Source organism: Oncorhynchus masou, unplaced genomic scaffold (genome assembly GCF_036934945.1).
Source record: "Oncorhynchus masou masou isolate Uvic2021 unplaced genomic scaffold, UVic_Omas_1.1 unplaced_scaffold_2298, whole genome shotgun sequence".
Classification (NCBI taxonomy): Eukaryota; Metazoa; Chordata; class Actinopteri; order Salmoniformes; family Salmonidae; genus Oncorhynchus; species Oncorhynchus masou.
This window is the reverse complement of record NW_027008765.1, coordinates 31,360-47,500: the sequence shown is the minus strand read 5'-3', so window position 1 is coordinate 47,500 and position 16,141 is coordinate 31,360. Positions and strand designations below refer to the sequence as shown.

General features: G+C 37.1%; 1 pseudogene; it reads right to left on the bottom strand.

Annotated features, from left to right (window-relative positions):
- LOC135533262 (endophilin-A1-like) overlaps positions 1 to 11,856 on the bottom strand; it is a 20,545-nt pseudogene extending 8,689 nt beyond the window's left edge.
- Positions 11,857 to 16,141: the final 4,285 nt, after the last annotated feature.

The following is a 16,141-nucleotide window of genomic DNA, read 5'->3' as shown; positions in this document are numbered from 1 at the left end:
CAGTAGTAGTAGTAACAGTAGTAGTAGTAGTAGTAACAGTAGTAGTAACAGTAGTAACAGTAGTAACAGTAACAGTAGTAACAGTAGTAACAGTAGTAGTAACAGTAGTAGTAACAGTAGTAACAGTAGTAACAGTAGTAGTAGTAACAGTAGTAGTAACAGTAGTAGTAACAGTAGTAGTAGTAGTAGTAGTAATAGTAGTAACAGTAGTAGTAGTAACAGTAGTAGTAGTAACAGTAGTAGTAACAGTAGTAACAGTAGTAAACAGTAGTAGTAACAGCAGTGGTAACGGTAGTAACAGTAACAGTAGAGTAACAGTAGTAACAGTAGTAGTAGTAACAGTAGTAACGGTAGTAGTAACAGTAGTAGTAACAGTAGTAGTGGTAACAGTAGTAGTAACGTAGTAACAGTAACAGTAGTAGTAACAGTAGTAGTAGTAACAGTAGTAGTAACAGTAGTAACAGTAGTAGTAACAGTAGTAACAGTAGTAGTAACAGTAGTAACAGTAGAAGTAGTAACAGTAGTAGTAACAGTAGTAGTAACAGTAGTAGTAACAGTAGTAACAGTAGTAGTAGTAGTAGTAGTAGTAACAGTAGTAACAGTAGTAGTAGTAGTAACAGTAGTAGTAGTAACAGTGGTAGTAGTAGTAACATTAGTAGTAGTAGTAACAGTGTAGTAGCAGTGGTAACGTAGTAGTAACGTAGTAACAGTAGTAGTAACAGTAGTAGTAGTAACAGTAGTAGTAACAGTAGTAGTAACAGTAGTAGTAACAGTAGTAGTAGTAACAGTAGTAACAGTAGTAGTAGTAACAGTAGTAGTAACAGTAGTAGTAACAGTAGTAGTAACAGTAGTAACAGTAGTAACAGTAACAGTAGTAACAGTAGTAGTAGTAACAGTAGTAGTAACAGTAGTAGTAACAGTAGTAACAGTAGTAGTAGTAACAGTAGTAGTAACAGTAGAAGTAACAGTAGTAACAGTAGTAGTAGTAGTAGTAGTAGTAGTAACAGTAGTAACAGTAGTAGTAGTAGTAACAGTAGTAGTAGTAACAGTAGTAGTAGTAGTAACAGTAGTAGTAGTAGTAGTAGTAGTAGTAACAGTAGTAGCAGTAGTAGTAACAGTAGTAGTAACAGTAGTAACAGTAGTAGTAACAGTAGTAACAGTAGTAGTAGTAACAGTAGTAGTAGTAACAGTAGTAGTAACAGTAGTAGTAACAGTAGTAGTAGTAACAGTAGTAACAGTAGTAGTAGTAACAGTAGTAGTAACAGTAGTAGTAACAGTAGTAGTAACAGTAGTAGTAACAGTAGTAACAGTAGTAGTAACAGTAGTAGTAGTAACAGTAGTAACAGTAGTAGTAGTAACAGTAGTAGTAACAGTAGTAACAGTAGTAGTAGTAACAGTAGTAGTAACAGTAGAAGTAACAGTAGTAACAGTAGTAGTAGTAGTAGTAGTAGTAACAGTAGTAACAGTAGTAGTAGTAGTAACAGTAGTAGTAGTAACAGTAGTAGTAGTAGTAACGGTAGTAGTAGTAGTAGTAACAGTAGTAAACAGTAGTAGTAACGGTAGTAGTAACAGTAGTAGTAACGGTAACAGTAGTAGTAACAGTAGTAACAGTAGTAGTAGTAACAGTAGTAGTAACAGTAGTAGTAACAGTAGTAGTAACAGTAGTAGTAGTAACAGTAGTAGTAATAGTAGTAACAGTAGTAGTAGTAACAGTAGTAGTAACATTAGTAGTAACAGTAGTAGTAGTAGTAGTAACAGTAGTAGTAGTAACAGTAGTAACAGTAGTAGTAGTAACAGTAGTAGTAACAGTAGTAGTAACAGTAGTAACAGTAGTAGTAGTAACAGTAGTAGTAGTAGTAACAGTAGTAGTAACAGTAGTAACAGTAGTATTAGTAGTAGTAGTAGTAGTATCAGTAGTAGCAGTAGTAGTAACAGTAGTAGTACCAGTAGTAACAGTAGTAGTAACAGTAGTAGTAGTAACAGTAGTAGTAACAGTAGTAACAGTAGTAGTAGTAGTAACAGTAGTAGTAACAGTAGTAGTAGTAACAGTAGTAACAGTAGTAGTAGTAACATTAGTAGTAACAGTAGTAACATCAGTAGTAACAGTAGTAGTAGTAACAGTAGTAGTAACAGTAGTAGTAACAGTAGTAGTAGTAGTAACAGTAGTAGTAAAAGTAACAGTAGTAGTAGTAACAGTAGTAGTAACAGTAGTAGTAGTAACAGTAGTAGTAACAGTAGTAGTAACAGTAGTAGTAGTAGTAACAGTAGTAGTAGTAGCAGTAGTAACAGTAACAGTAGTAACAGTAGTAGTAGTAGTAACAGTAGTAGTAGTAGTAACAGTAGTAGTAGTAGTAGTAGTAACAGTAACAGTAATAACAGTAGTAGTAGTAGTAACAGTAGTAACAGTAGTAGTAGTAACATTAGTAGTAACAGTAGTAACAGCAGTAGTAACAGTAGTAGTAACAGTAGTAGTAACAGTAGTAACAGTAGTAGTAGTAACAGTAGTAGTAACTGTAGTAGTAGTAGTAACAGTAGTAGTAACAGTAGTAAAAGTAGTAGTAGTAACAGTAGTAGTAACAGTCGTAACAGTAGTAGTAACAGTAGTAGTAGTAGTAACAGTAGTAGTAGTAGCAGTAGTAACAGTAACAGTAGTAACAGTAGTAGTAGTAGTAACAGTAGTAGTAGTAACAGTAGTAGTAGTAGTAGTAACAGTAACAGTAATAACAGTAGTAGTAGTAGTAACAGTAGTAGTAGTAGTAACAGTAGTAGTAGTAGCAGTAGTAACAGTAACAGTAATAACAGTAGTAGTAGTAGTAACAGTAGTAGTAGTAGTAACAGTAGTAGTAGTAACAGTAGTAGTAGTAGTAGTAGTAGTAGTAGTAGTAGTAACAGTAGTGGCAGTAGTAGTAACAGTGGTACCAGTGGTAACAGTAGTAGTAGTAGTAACAATAGTAGTAACAGTAGTAGTAACAGTAGTAGCAGTAGTAGTAACAGTAGTAGTAACAGTAGTAAACAGTAGTAACAGTAGTAACAGTAGTGGTAGTAGTAACAGTAGTAGTAGTAGTAGTAACAGTAGTAGTAGTAACAGTAGTAGTAGTAGTAACAGTAGTAGTAACAGTAGTAGCAGTAGTAGTAACAGTAGTAGTAACAGTAGTAACAGTAGTAGTAGTAGTAACAGTAGTAAACAGTAGTGGTAACAGTAGTAACAGTAGTAGTAACAGTAGTAACGTAGTAGTAGTAGTAACAGTAGTAGTAACAGTAGTAACAGTAGTAGTAGTAACGGTAGTAGTAGTAACAGTAGTAGTAACAGTAGTAGTAGTAACAGTAGTAACAGTAGTAGTAACAGTGGTAGTAGTAACAGCGGTAGTAGTAACAGTAGTAGTAGTAACAGTAGTAACAGTAGTAGTAGTAACAGTAGTAGTAACAGTAACAGTAGTAGTAACAGTAGTAGTAAACAGTAGTAGTAACAGTAGTAACAGTAGTAGTAGTAACAGTAGTGTAACAGTGGTAACAGTAGTAGTAACAGTAGTAGTAGTAACAGTGGTAACAGTAGTAACAGTAGTAGTAGTAACAGTAGTAACGGTGGTAACAGTGGTAGTAACAGTAGTAACAGTAACAGTAGTAGTAGTAACAGTAGTAGTGGTAACAGTAGTAACGTAGTAACAGTAGTAGTAACAGTAGTAACAGTAGTAGTAGTAGTAGTAGTAGTAGTAACAGTAGTAACAGTAGTAACAGTAGTAGTAACAGTAGTAGTAACAGTAGTAGTAGTAACAGTAGTAGTAATAGTAGTAACAGTAGTAACAGTAGTAGTAACAGTAGTAGTAACAGTAGTAGTAACAGTAGTAGTAGTAGTAACAGTAGTAGCAACAGTAGTAACAGTAGTAAGAGTAGTAGTAACAGTAGTAACAGTAGTAACAGTAGTAACAGTAGTAGTAACAGTAGTAACAGTAGTAGCAGCAGTAGTAGTAACAGTAGTAGTAACAGTAGTAGTAACAGTAGTAGTAGTAACAGTAGTAACAGTGGTAACGGTAGTAGTAACAGTAGTAACAGTAACAGTAGTAACAGTAGTAACAGTAACGTAGTAGTAGTAACAGTAGTAGTAACAGTAGTAGCAGTAGTAAACAGTAGTAGTAACAGTAGTAACAGTGGTAGTAACAGTAGTAGTAACAGTAGTAGTAACAGTAACAGTAGTAACGTAGTAACAGTAGTAGTAGTAACAGTAGTAGTAGTAACGGTAGTAACAGTAGTAGTAACAGTGGTAGTAACAGTAGTAACAGTAGTAACAGTAGTAACAGTAGTAGTAACAGTAGTAGTAACAGTGGTGGTAACAGTAGTAGTAGTAACAGTAGTAGTAACAGTAGTAGTAACAGTAGTAGTAACAGTAGTAGTGGTAACAGTAGTAGTAGTAACAGTGGTAACAGTAGTAGTAACAGTAGTAGTAGTAACAGTAGTGGTAACAGTAGTAGTAGTAACAGTAGTAGTAACAGTAGTAACAGTGGTAACAGTAGTAGTAACAGTAGTAGTAACAGTAGTAACAGTAGTAGTAGTAACAGTGGTAGTGGTAACAGTAGTAGTGGTAGTAGTAACAGTAGTAGTAACAGTAGTAACAGTAGTAACAGTAGTAGTAGTAGTAACAGTAGTAGTAACAGTAGTAGTAACAGTAGTAGTAACAGTAGTAGTAACAGTAGTAGTAGTAACAGTAGTAACAGTAGTAGTAGTAACAGTAGTAGTAACAGTAGTAACAGTAGTAGTAACAGTAGTAGTAACAGTAGTAACAGTAGTAACAGTAGTAGTAACAGTAGTAGTAACAGTAGTAACAGTAGTAGTAACAGTAGTAGTAACAGTAGTAACAGTAGTAACAGTAGTAACAGTAGTAGTAACAGTAGTAGTAACAACAGTAGTAGTAGTAGTAGTAAACAGTAGTAACAGTAGTAGTAGTAGTAGTAACAGTAACAGTAGTAGTAGTAACAGTAGTAGTAGTAACAGTAGTAACAGTAGTAGTAGTAACAGTAGTAACAGTAGTAGTAACAGTAGTAGTAACAGTAGTAGTAACAGTAGTAGTAGTAGTAACAGTAGTAACAGTAGTAACAGTAGTAACAGTAGTAACAGTAGTAGTAACAGTAGTAACAGTAGTAGTAGTAACAGTAGTAACAGTAGTAGCAGTAGTAGTAACAGTAGTAGTAGTAACAGTAGTAACAGTAGTAGTAGTAACAGTAGTAGTAGTAACAGTAGTAGCAGTAGTAGTAACAGTAGTAACAGTAGTAATAGTAGTAACAGTAGTAGTAACAGTAGTAACAGTAGTAACAGTAGTAACAGTAGTAACAGTAGTAACAGTAGTAGCAGTAGTAGTAACAGTAGTAGTAACAGTAGTAACAGTAGTAGTAGTAACAGTAGTAGTAGTAACAGTAGTAGTAACAGTAGTAGTAACAGTAGTAGTAACAGTAGTAACAGTAGTAGTAACAGTAGTAGTAACAATAGTAACAATAGTAGTAGCAGTAACAGTAGTAACAGTAGTAACAGTAGTAGTAACAGTGGTAACAGTAGTAACAGTAGTAGTAACAGTAGTAGTAACAGTAGTAACAGTAGTAACAGTAGTAACAGTAGTAGTAGTAGCAGTAACAGTAGTAGTAGTAACAGTAGTAGTAGTAACAGTAGTAGTAGTAACAGTAGTAGTAGTAGTAACAGTAGTAGTAGTAGTAACAGTAGTAGTAACAGTAGTAGTAGTAACAGTAGTAACAGTAGTAGTAACAGTAGTAACAGTAGTAACAGTAGTAGTAACAGTAGTAACAGTAGTAGTAGTAACAGTAGTAGTAGTAGTAACAGTAGTAGTAGTAAACAATAGTAGTAGTGGTAACAGTAGTAGTAACAGTGGTAGTAACAGTAGTAGTAACAGTAGTAGTAACAGTAGTAGTAACAGTAGTAGTAACAACAGTAGTAGTAGTAACAGTAGTAGTAGTAACAGTAGTAACAGTAACAGCAGTAGTAACAGTAGTAGTAGTACAGTAGTAACAGTAGTAACAGTAGTAACAGTAGTAACAGTAGTAGTAACAGTAGTAGTAGTACAGTAGTAGTAGTAGTAACAGTAACAGTAGTAACAGTAGTAGTAGCAGTAGTAACAGTAGTAACAGTAGTAACAGTAGTAGTAAACAGTAGTAACAGTAGTAGTAACAGTAGTAACAGTAGTAACAGTAGTAGTAGTAAACAGTAGTAGTAGTAGTAGTAGTAACGGTGGTAGTAACAGTAGTAACAGTAGTAGTAACAGTAGTAACAGTAGTAGTAAACAGTAGTAGTAGTAGTAGTAGTAACAGTAGTAGTAACAGTAGTAACAGTAGTAGTAACAGTAGTAACAGTGTAGTAGTAGTAACAGTAGTAGTAGTAACAGTAGTAGTAGTAACAGTAGTAGTAGGTAACAGTAGTAGTAGTAGTAGTAACAGTAGTAGTAACAGTAGTAACAGTAACAGTAGTAACAGTAGTAGTAGTAACAGTAGTAACAGTGGTAACAGTAGTAACAGTAGTAACAGTAGTAGTAACAGTAGTAGTAGTAACAGTAGTAGTAGTAACAGTAGTAGTAGTAGTAACAGTAGTAGTAGTAGTAACAGTAGTAGTAGCAGTAGTAGTAGTAACAGTAGTAACAGTAGTAGTAACAGTAGTAGTAACAGTAGTAGTAGTAGTAGTAACAGTAGTAGTAACAGTAGTAACAGTAGTAGTAGTAACAGTAGTAGTAGTAACAGTAGTAGTAACAGTAGTAGTAAACAGTAGTAACAGTAGTAGTAGTAACAGTAGTAGTAACAGTAGTAGTAGTAACAGTAACAGTAGTAGTAACAGTAGTAGTAGTAACAGTAACAGTAGTAACAGTAGTAGTAGTAGTAACGGTAGTAGTAACAGTAGTAACAGTAGTAGTAGTAACAGTAGTAGTAACAGTAGTAGTAACAGTAGTAACAGTAGTAGTAGTAACAGTAGTAGTAGTAGTAACAGTAGTAGTAACAGTAGTAGCAGTAGTAACAGTAGTAGTAGTAACAGTAGTAGTAACAGTAGTAGTAGTAACAGTAGTAACAGTAGTAGTAGTAACAGTAGTAGTAGTAACAGTAGTAGTAGTAACAGTAGTAGTAACAGTAGTAGTAACAGTAGTAGCAGTAGTAACAGCAGTAGTAACAGTAGTAGTAACAGTAGTAACAGTAGTAGTAGTAACAATAGTAGTAGTAACAGTAGTAACGGTAGTAGTAACAGTAGTAGTAAGTAGTAGTAACAGTAACAGTAGTAGTACAGTAGTAGTAGTAACAGTAGTAACAGTAGTAGTAGTAACAGTAAACAGTAGTAACAGTAGTAGTAACAGTAGTAGTAACAGTAGTAACAGTAGTAACAGTGTAGTAACAGTAGTAACAGTAGTAGTAGTAACAGTAACAGTAGTAACAGTGGTAACAGTAGTAACAGTAACAGTAGTAACAGTAGTAACAGTAGTAGTAGTAACAGTAGTAAACAGTAGTAGTAGTAGTAGTAACAGTAGTAGTAACGGTAGTAGTAACAGTACAGTAGTAGTAGTAACAGTAGTAGTAGTAGTAACAGTAGTAGTAACAGTAAACAGTAGTAGTAGTAACAGTAGAAGTAACAGTAGTAACAGTAGTAGTAACAGTAGTAGTAGTAGTAACAGTAGTAGTAAAACAGTAGTAGTAGTAACAGTAGTAACAGTAGTAGTAGTAACAGTAGTAGTAACAGTAGTAGCAGTAGTAGTAACAGTAGTAGTAACAGTAGTAACAGTAGTAGTAGTAACAGTAGTAACAGTAGTAGTAGTAACAGCAGTAGTAGTAACAGTAGTAGTAGTAACAGTAGTAGTAGTAGTAGTAACAGTAGTAGTAACAGTAGTAGTAGTAGTAGTAACAGTAGTAGTAACAGTAGTAACAGTAGTAGTAGTAACAGTAGTAACAGTAGTAACAGTAGTAACAGTAGTAGTAGTAACAGTAGTAGTAGTAACAGTAGTAGTAGTAACAGTAGTAGTAGTAACAGTAGTAACAGTAGTAGTAACAGTAGTAACAGTAGTAGTAGTAACAGTAGTAGTAACAGTAGTAGTAGTAACAGTAGTAGTAACAGTAGTAACAGTAGTAGTAGTAGTAACAGTAGTAACAGTAGTAGTAGTAGTAACAGTAGTAGTAGTAACAGTAGTAGTAGTAGTAACAGTAGTAGTAATAGTAGTAGTAACAGTAGTAACAGTAGTAACAGTAGTAACAGTAGTAGTAACAGTAGTAGTAGTGACAGTAGTAGTAGTAGTAGTAGTAGTAGTAACAGTAGTAACAGTAGTAGTAACAGTAGTAGTAGTAACAGTAGTAGTAACAGTAGTAGTAGTAACAGTAGTAACAGTAGTAGTAGTAACAGTAGTAGTAGTAACAGTAGTAGTAGTAACAGTAGTAGTAGTAACAGTAGTAGTAGTAACAGTAGTAACAGTAGTAGTAGTAACAGTAGTAGTAGTAACAGTAGTAACAGTAGTAGTAACAGTAGTAACAGTAACAGTAGTAGTAGTAACAGTAGTAGTAGTAGTAACAGTAGTAGTAGTAGTAGTAACAGTAGTAGTAACAGTAGTAGTAGTAACAGTAGTAGTAGTAGTAGTAACAGTAGTAGTAACAGTAGTAGTAGTAGTAGTAACAGTAGTAACAGTAGTAACAGTAACAGTAGTAGTAGTACAGTAGTAGTAGTAACAGTAGTAGTAGTAACAGTAGTAGTAACAGTAGTAGTAGTAGTAGTAACAGTAGTAGTAGTAGTAGTAGTAACAGTAGTAGTAACAGTAGTAGTAACAGTAGTAGTAACAGTAGTAGTAACAGTAGTAGTAGTAGTAATAATAGTAGTAGTAGTAGTAGTAGTAGTAGTAGTAACAGTAGTAGTAGTAGTAGTAGTAACAGTAGTAGTAGTAACAGTAGTAGTAGTAACAGTAGTAGTAGTAGTAGTAGTAGTAGTAACAGTAGTAGTAGTAGTAGTAACAGTAGTAGTAGTAGTAGTAACAGTAGTAGTAGTAGTAGTAACAGTAGTAGTAGTAGTAACAGTAGTAACAGTAGTAGTAACAGTAGTAGTAGTAACAGTAGTAGTAGTAGTAGTAACAGTAGTAACAGTAGTAACAGTAGTAGTAACAGTAGTAACAGTAGTAACAGTAGTAGTAGTAACAGTAGTAGTAGTAGTAGTAGTAGTAACAGTAGTAGTAGTAACAGTAGTAGTAACAGTAGTAGTAGTAACAGTAGTAGTAGTAACAGTAGTAGTAGTAACAGTAGTAGTAGTAACAGTAGTAGTAGTAGTAGTAGTAACAGTAGTAACAGTAGTAGTAGTAGTAGTAACGTAGTAGTAGTAGTAACAGTAGTAACAGTAGTAGTAACAGTAGTAACAGTAGTAACAGTAGTAGTAACAGTAGTAGTAGTAACAGTAGTAGTAACAGTAGTAGTAACAGTAGTAGTAGTAGTAGTAGTAGTAACAGTAGTAGTAGTAACAGTAGTAGTAACGGTAGTAGTAACAGTAGTAGTAACAGTAGTAACAGTAGTAACAGTAGTAGTAACAGTAGTAGTAACAGTAGTAGTAGTAGTAACAGTAGTAACAGTAGCAGTAACAGTAGTAGTAGTAACAGTAGTAACAGTAGTAACGTAGTAGTGGTAACAGTGTAACGTAGTAGTAACAGTAGTAACGTAGTAACAGTAGTAGTAACAGTAGTAGTAACAGTAGTAGTAGTAGTAACAGTAGTAACAGTAGTAGTAACGTAGTAACAGTAGTAGTAGTAGTAACAGTGGTAGTAACAGTAGTAGTAGTACAGTAGTAGTGGTAGTAACAGTAGTAGTAACAGTGGTAGTAGTAGTAACAGTGGTAGTAGTAACAGTAGTAGTAGTAGTAACAGTAGTAGTAACAGTAGTAGTAGTAGTAACAGTAGTAACAGTAGTAACAGTGTAGTAGTAACAGTGGTAGTGTAGTAACAGTAACGTGGTAGTAGTAACGGTAGTAGTAACAGTAGTAGTAGTAACAGTAGTAGTAGTAACAGTAGTAGTAACAGTAGTAGTAACAGTAGTAACAGTAGTAGTAGTAACAGTAGTAGTAGTAGTAACAGTAGTAGTAGTAGTAGTAACAGTAGTAGTAGTAACAGTAGTAGTAGTAACAGTAGTAGTAACAGTAGTAACGGTAGTAGTAGTAACAGTAACAGTAACAGTAGGTAGTAGTAACAGTAGTAGTAGTAACAGTGTAGTAGTAACAGTAGTAGTAGTGGTACAGTAGTAACAGTAGTAGTAACAACAGTAGTGGTAACAGTAGTAGTAACGTAGTAGTAGTAACAGTGTAACAGTAGTAGTAACAACGGTAGTAGTAACAGTAAACAGTAGTAGTAGTAACAGTGTAGTAACAGTAGGTAGTAGTAGTAACAGTAGTAAACAGTGTAGTGTAACAGTAGTAGTAGTAAAGGTGGTAGTAGTAACACAGTAGTAACAGTAGTAGTAACAGTAGTAACAGTAGTAGTAGTAACGGTAGTAGTGGTAAGTGGTGTAGTAGTAGTAGTAGTAGTAACAGTAGTAACAGTAGTAGTAGTAACAGTAGTAGTAGTAACAGTAGTAGTAGTAACAGTAACAGTAACAGTAGTAACAGTAGTAACAGTAGTAGTAGTAACAGTAACAGTAGTAGTAGTAGTAGTAGTAGTAGTAGTAGTAACGGTAGTAGTAGTAGTAGTAGTGGTAACAGTAGTGGTAACGGTGGTAGTAGTAGTAGTAGTAGTGGTAACAGTAGTAGTAGTAGTAGTAGTAGTAGTAACAGTGGTAGTAGTAGTAGTAGTGGTAACGGTGGTAACAGTGGTAGTAGGTAGTAGTAGTGGTAGTAAACAGTGGTAGTAGTAACAGTAGTAGTAGTAGTAGTAGTAGTAACAGTAGTAGTAGTAGTAGTAGTAGTAGTAGTAGTAACGGTAGTAGTGGTAGTAACAGTAGTGTAGTAACAGTAGTAGTAACAGTAGTAGTAGTAGTAGTAGTAGTGGTAGTAGTAGTAGTAGTAGTAGTAACAGTAGTAGTAGTAACAGTAGTAGTAACAGTAGTAGTAGTAGTAGTAACAGTAGTAGTAGTAACAGTAGTAGTAGTAACAGTAGTAGTAACAGTAGCAGTAACAGTAGTAGTAGTAACAGTAGTAGTAGTAACAGTAGTAGTAGTAACAGTAGTAGTAGTAGTAGTAGTAGTAGTAACAGTAGTAGTAGTAGTAGTAGTAACAGTAGTAACAGTAGTAGTAGTAGTAACAGTAGTAGTAACAGTAGTAGTAGTAGTAACAGTAGTAGTAGTAGTAGTAGTAGTAGTAGTAACAGTAGTAGTAGTAACAGTAGTAGTAGTAACAGTAGTAACAGTAGTAGTAGTAGTAGTAGTAGTAGTAGTAGTAGTAACAGTAGTAGTAGTAGTAGTAGTAGTAACAGTAGTAGTAGTAACAGTAGTAGTAGTAACAGTAGTAGTAGTAACAGTAGTAGTAGTAGTAGTAACAGTAGTAGTAGCAGTAGTAACAGTAGTAGTAACAGTAGTAACAGTAGTAGTAGTAGTAGTAGTAGTAACAGTAGTAGTAGTAGTAACAGTAGTAGTAGTAGTAGTAGTAGTAGTAGTAGTAGTAACAGTAGTAACAGTAGTAGTAACAGTAGTAACAGTAGTAGTAGTAGTAGTAGTAACAGTAGTAGTAGTAGTAACAGTAGTAGTAGTAGTAGTAGTAGTAGTAGTAGTAGTAACAGTAGTAGTAGCAGTAGTAACATTCCTCAGGCTATGAGTGAGTGAATCTGACCCACAGTATTCCTCTGTACAGAATTCAACAGAATGATGACCTTTTCCATCTGAAGGAAGTCATCATCAAGTTTGGTTCCTTCTGCTCCTCCAACCTTCTCACTGACTTTCTACAGGAGAGATGAGAGACCGAGAGAGAGAGGGGGGGGAGAGAGAGGGAGAGAGACAGAGACAGACAGACAGACAGAGAGACAGATGGGGGAGCGAGAGAGACAGAGAGAGAGAGACAGGAAATAGAAACAGGAGTCTTAGTTAACGATATTAAAAACTCATCAACCTCTTGTAAGAATATGCCGTGTGTGTATGTGTGTCAGTGTGTGTCTCAGTGTATGTGTGTGTGTGTGTGTAAGTGTCTGCGTGTGTCAGTGTGTGTGTGTGTGTGTGTCCCAGTGTGTGTGTGCGTGTGTCAGTGTGTGTGTGCGTGTGTCAGTGTGTGTGTGTGTGTGTGTGCAGTGTGTGTGTGCGTGTGTCAGTGTGCGTGTGTCAGTGTGTGTGTGTGTGTCAGTGTGTGTGTGTGTGTGTGTGCGTGTCAGTGTGTGTGTGCGTGTGTCAGTGTGTGTGTGCGTGTGCGTGTCAGTGTGTGTGTGCGTGTGTCAGTGTGTGTGTGCGTGTCAGTGTGTGTGTGCGTGTGTCAGTGTGTGTGTGCGTGTGTGTGTCAGTGTGTGTGTGTGTCAGTGTGTGTGTGTCAGTGTGTGTGTGCCAGTGTGCGTGTCAGTGTGTGTGTGCGTGTCAGTGTGTGTGTGTCAGTGTGTGTGTGCGTGTGTCAGTGTGTGTGTGCGTGTGTCAGTGTGTATGTGTGTGTGTGTCAGTGTGTGTGTGTGTGTGTGTGTGTCAGTGTGTGTATGTGTGTCAGTGTGTGTGTGTGTCAGTAAGTGTGTGTGTGTCAGTGTGTGTGTGTGTGCGCGTGTGTCAGTGTGTGTGTGCGTGTGTCAGTGTGCGTGTCAGTGTGTGTGTGTGTGTGTCAGTGTGTGTGTGCGTGTGTCAGTGTGCGTGTCAGTGTGTGTGTGTGTGTGTCAGTATGTGTGTGTCAGTGTGTGTGTGTCAGTGTGTGTGTGTGTGTGTCAGTGTGTGTGTGTCAGTGTGTGTGTGTGTGTGTCAGCGTGTGTGTGTTTCAGTGTGTGTGTGTCAGTGTGTGTGTGTGTCAGTGTGTGTGTGTGTCAGTGTGTGTGTGTGTGTGTGTGTGTGTGTGTGTGTGTGTGACAGTGTGTGTGTGTCAGTGTAGAGTTTTTCGGGAATATTCAGGAGGTGGAAACTTTCCATGGGAATTAACGGGAATACATGCAAATTAGTATTAATACCATTTAAATGTAGATGTTTTTGCATTGGATATATTACCATATCATATGGAGACAGAAACATAAACCTTTTACCTTTTCAGAAGTAGACATCATTACAAATTATTAAAACCTTTCAATAGATATATATATATATATATATATATACAGTGCCTTGCGAAAGTATTCAGCCCCCTTGAACTTTGCGACCTTTTGCCACATTTCAGGCTTCAAACATAAAGATATAAAACTGTATTTTTTTGTGAAGAATCAACAACAAGTGGGACACAATCATGAAGTGGAACAACCTTTATTGGATATTTCAAACTTTTTTAACAAATCAAAAACTGAAAAATTGGGCGTACAAAATTATTCAGCCCCTTTTCTTTCAGTGCAGCAAACTCTCTCCAGAAGTTCAGTGAGTATCTCTGAATGATCCAATGTTGACCTAAATGACTAATGATGATAAATACAATCCACCTGTGTGTAATCAAGTCTCCGTATAAATGCACCTGCACTGTGATAGTCTCAGAGGTCCGTTAAAAGCGCAGAGAGCATCATGAAGAACAAGGAACACACCAGGCAGGTCCGAGATACTGTTGTGAAGAAGTTTAAAGCCGGATTTGGTTACAAAAAGATTTCCCAAGCTTTAAACATCCCAAGGAGCACTGTGCAAGCAATAATATTGAAATGGAAGGAGTATCAGACCACTGCAAATCTAACTGGCCGTCCCTCTAAACTTTCAGCTCATACAAGGAGAAGACTGATCAGAGATGCAGCCAAGAGGCCCATGATCACTCTGGATGAACTGCAGAGATCTGAGGTGGGAGTAGACTACTGTAGACCATAGCTGGGTCTCTAGTAACAGACAGTATAAAGACAGACAGAGTAAAGACAGACAGAGTAAAGACAGACAGAGTAAAGACAGACAGTGTAAAGACAGACAGTGTAAAGACAGACAGTGTAAAGACAGACAGCGTAAAGACACAGTGTAAAGACAGACAGTGTAAAGACAGACAGTGTAAAGACAGACAGTGTAAAGACAGACAGTGTAAAGACAGACAGCGTAAAGACACAGTGTAAAGACAGACAGTGTAAAGACAGACAGTGTAAAGACAGACAGTGTAAAGACAGACATTGTGAAGCAAATAGCACTTCCACTAATAAGAGACTGAGTGAGACGGTGATACAGGAACACATCGTAGCAGCTCTCTGTCATATTGCCCTCAAGGACAATCAATTATTTAGTGAGATTACCAGCTCCGAGCCCTGTGTGTGTGTGTGTGTGTGTTTGTCTGAGTGAATTTGTGTGTGCATTTGTGGTTTGTGTGTGTGTGTGTGTGTGTATTTGTGGTGTGTGCAGTTTGTGGGTGTGTGTGTGTGTGTGTGTGGTTTGGGTGTATTTGTGGTGTGTGTGTGTGTGTGTGTGTGTGTGTGTGTGTATTTGGGGTGTGTGTGTGTATTTGTGGTGTGTGTATTTGTGGTGTGTGCAGTTTGTGGGTGTGTGTGTGTGTGTGTGTGTGTGTGTGGTTTGGGTGTGTGTGTGTGTGTGTGTGTGTGTGTGTGTGTGTGTGTGTGTGTGTGTGTGTGTGTGTGTGTGTGTGTGTGTGTGTGTGTGTGTGTGTGTGTGCGCGCATCCCGCTCCTCTGAGCAGCAACATTGGGTCTATTTTCAGACAAAGACAGCACACGTGTAGGGTTTCCATGCCAACCGGTTCCCAAAAGGACTGGGAACGGAGAGATGGTGGGATGGAGAGTGTTTGAGCGTTCAGTTCTCCCCTCATCTTCCCCCTTTGTGTATTTAATGAAAGATAAGTGTGCATGTGTGTGTGTCCGTCCAGAGTAATGGAACACTTATAATTAATTCAGGTGAATCTATCTCAGGAATCAATTGTCAGGTGTAGTAGACCTCACAGTGAAATGCTGAATACAACAGGTGTAGTAGACCTCACAGTGAAATGCTGAATACAACAGGTGTAGCAGACCTCACAGTGAAATGCTGAATACAACAACAGGTGTAGTAGACCTCACTGTGAAATGCTGAATACAACAGGTGTAGTAGACCTTACAGTGACATGCTGAATACAACAGGTGTAGTAGACCTCACAGTGAAATGCTGAATACAACAGGTGTAGTAGACCTTACAGTGAAATGCTGAATACAACAGGTGTAGTAGACCTCACAGTGAAATGCTGAATACAACAGGTGTAGTAGACCTCACAGTGAAATGCTGAATACAACAGGTGTAGTAGACCTCACAGTGAAATGCTGAATACAACAGGTGTAGTAGACCTCACAGTGAAATGCTGAATACAACAGGTGTAGGTAGACCTTACAGTGAAATGCTGAATATAACAGGTGTAGTAGACCTTACAGTGAAATGCTGAATACAACAGGTGTAGTAGACCCTACAGTGAAATGCTGAATACAACAGGTGTAGTAGAACTTACAGTGAAATGCTGAATACAACAGATGTAATTAAAGAACAGCAGTCAAGTAACAATTGTGGAGGCTATATACAGGGTATTACGGTACAGAGTCAATGTGGAATGCTATAACACAGGGTATTACCTTACAGAGTCAATGTGGAGGCTATATACAGGGTATTACGGTATAGAGTCAATGTGGAGGCTATATACAGGGTATTACGGTGCAGAGTCAATGTGGAGGCTGTATACAGGGGGTGCCGGTACAAAGTCAATGTGGAGGCTATATACAGGGGGTACCGGTACAGAGTCAATGTGGGGGCTATATATAGGGGTACCGGTACAGAGTCAATGTGGAGGCTATATACAGAGGGTACCGGTACAGAGTCAATGTGGAGACTGTATACAGGGGGTACCGGTACAGAGTCAATGTGGAGGCTATATACAGAGGGTACCGATACAGTCATTGTGGAGGCTATATACAGGGTATTACGGTACAGAGTCAATGTGGAGGCTATATACAGGGTATTACGGTACAGAGTCAATGTGGAGGCTATATACAGGGTGTACCGGTACAGAGTCAATGTGGAAGCTATATATAGGGGGTACCGGTACAGAGTCATTGTGGGGGCTATATACAGGGGGTACCGGTACAGAGTCATTGTGGGGGCTATATACAGGGGGTACCGGTA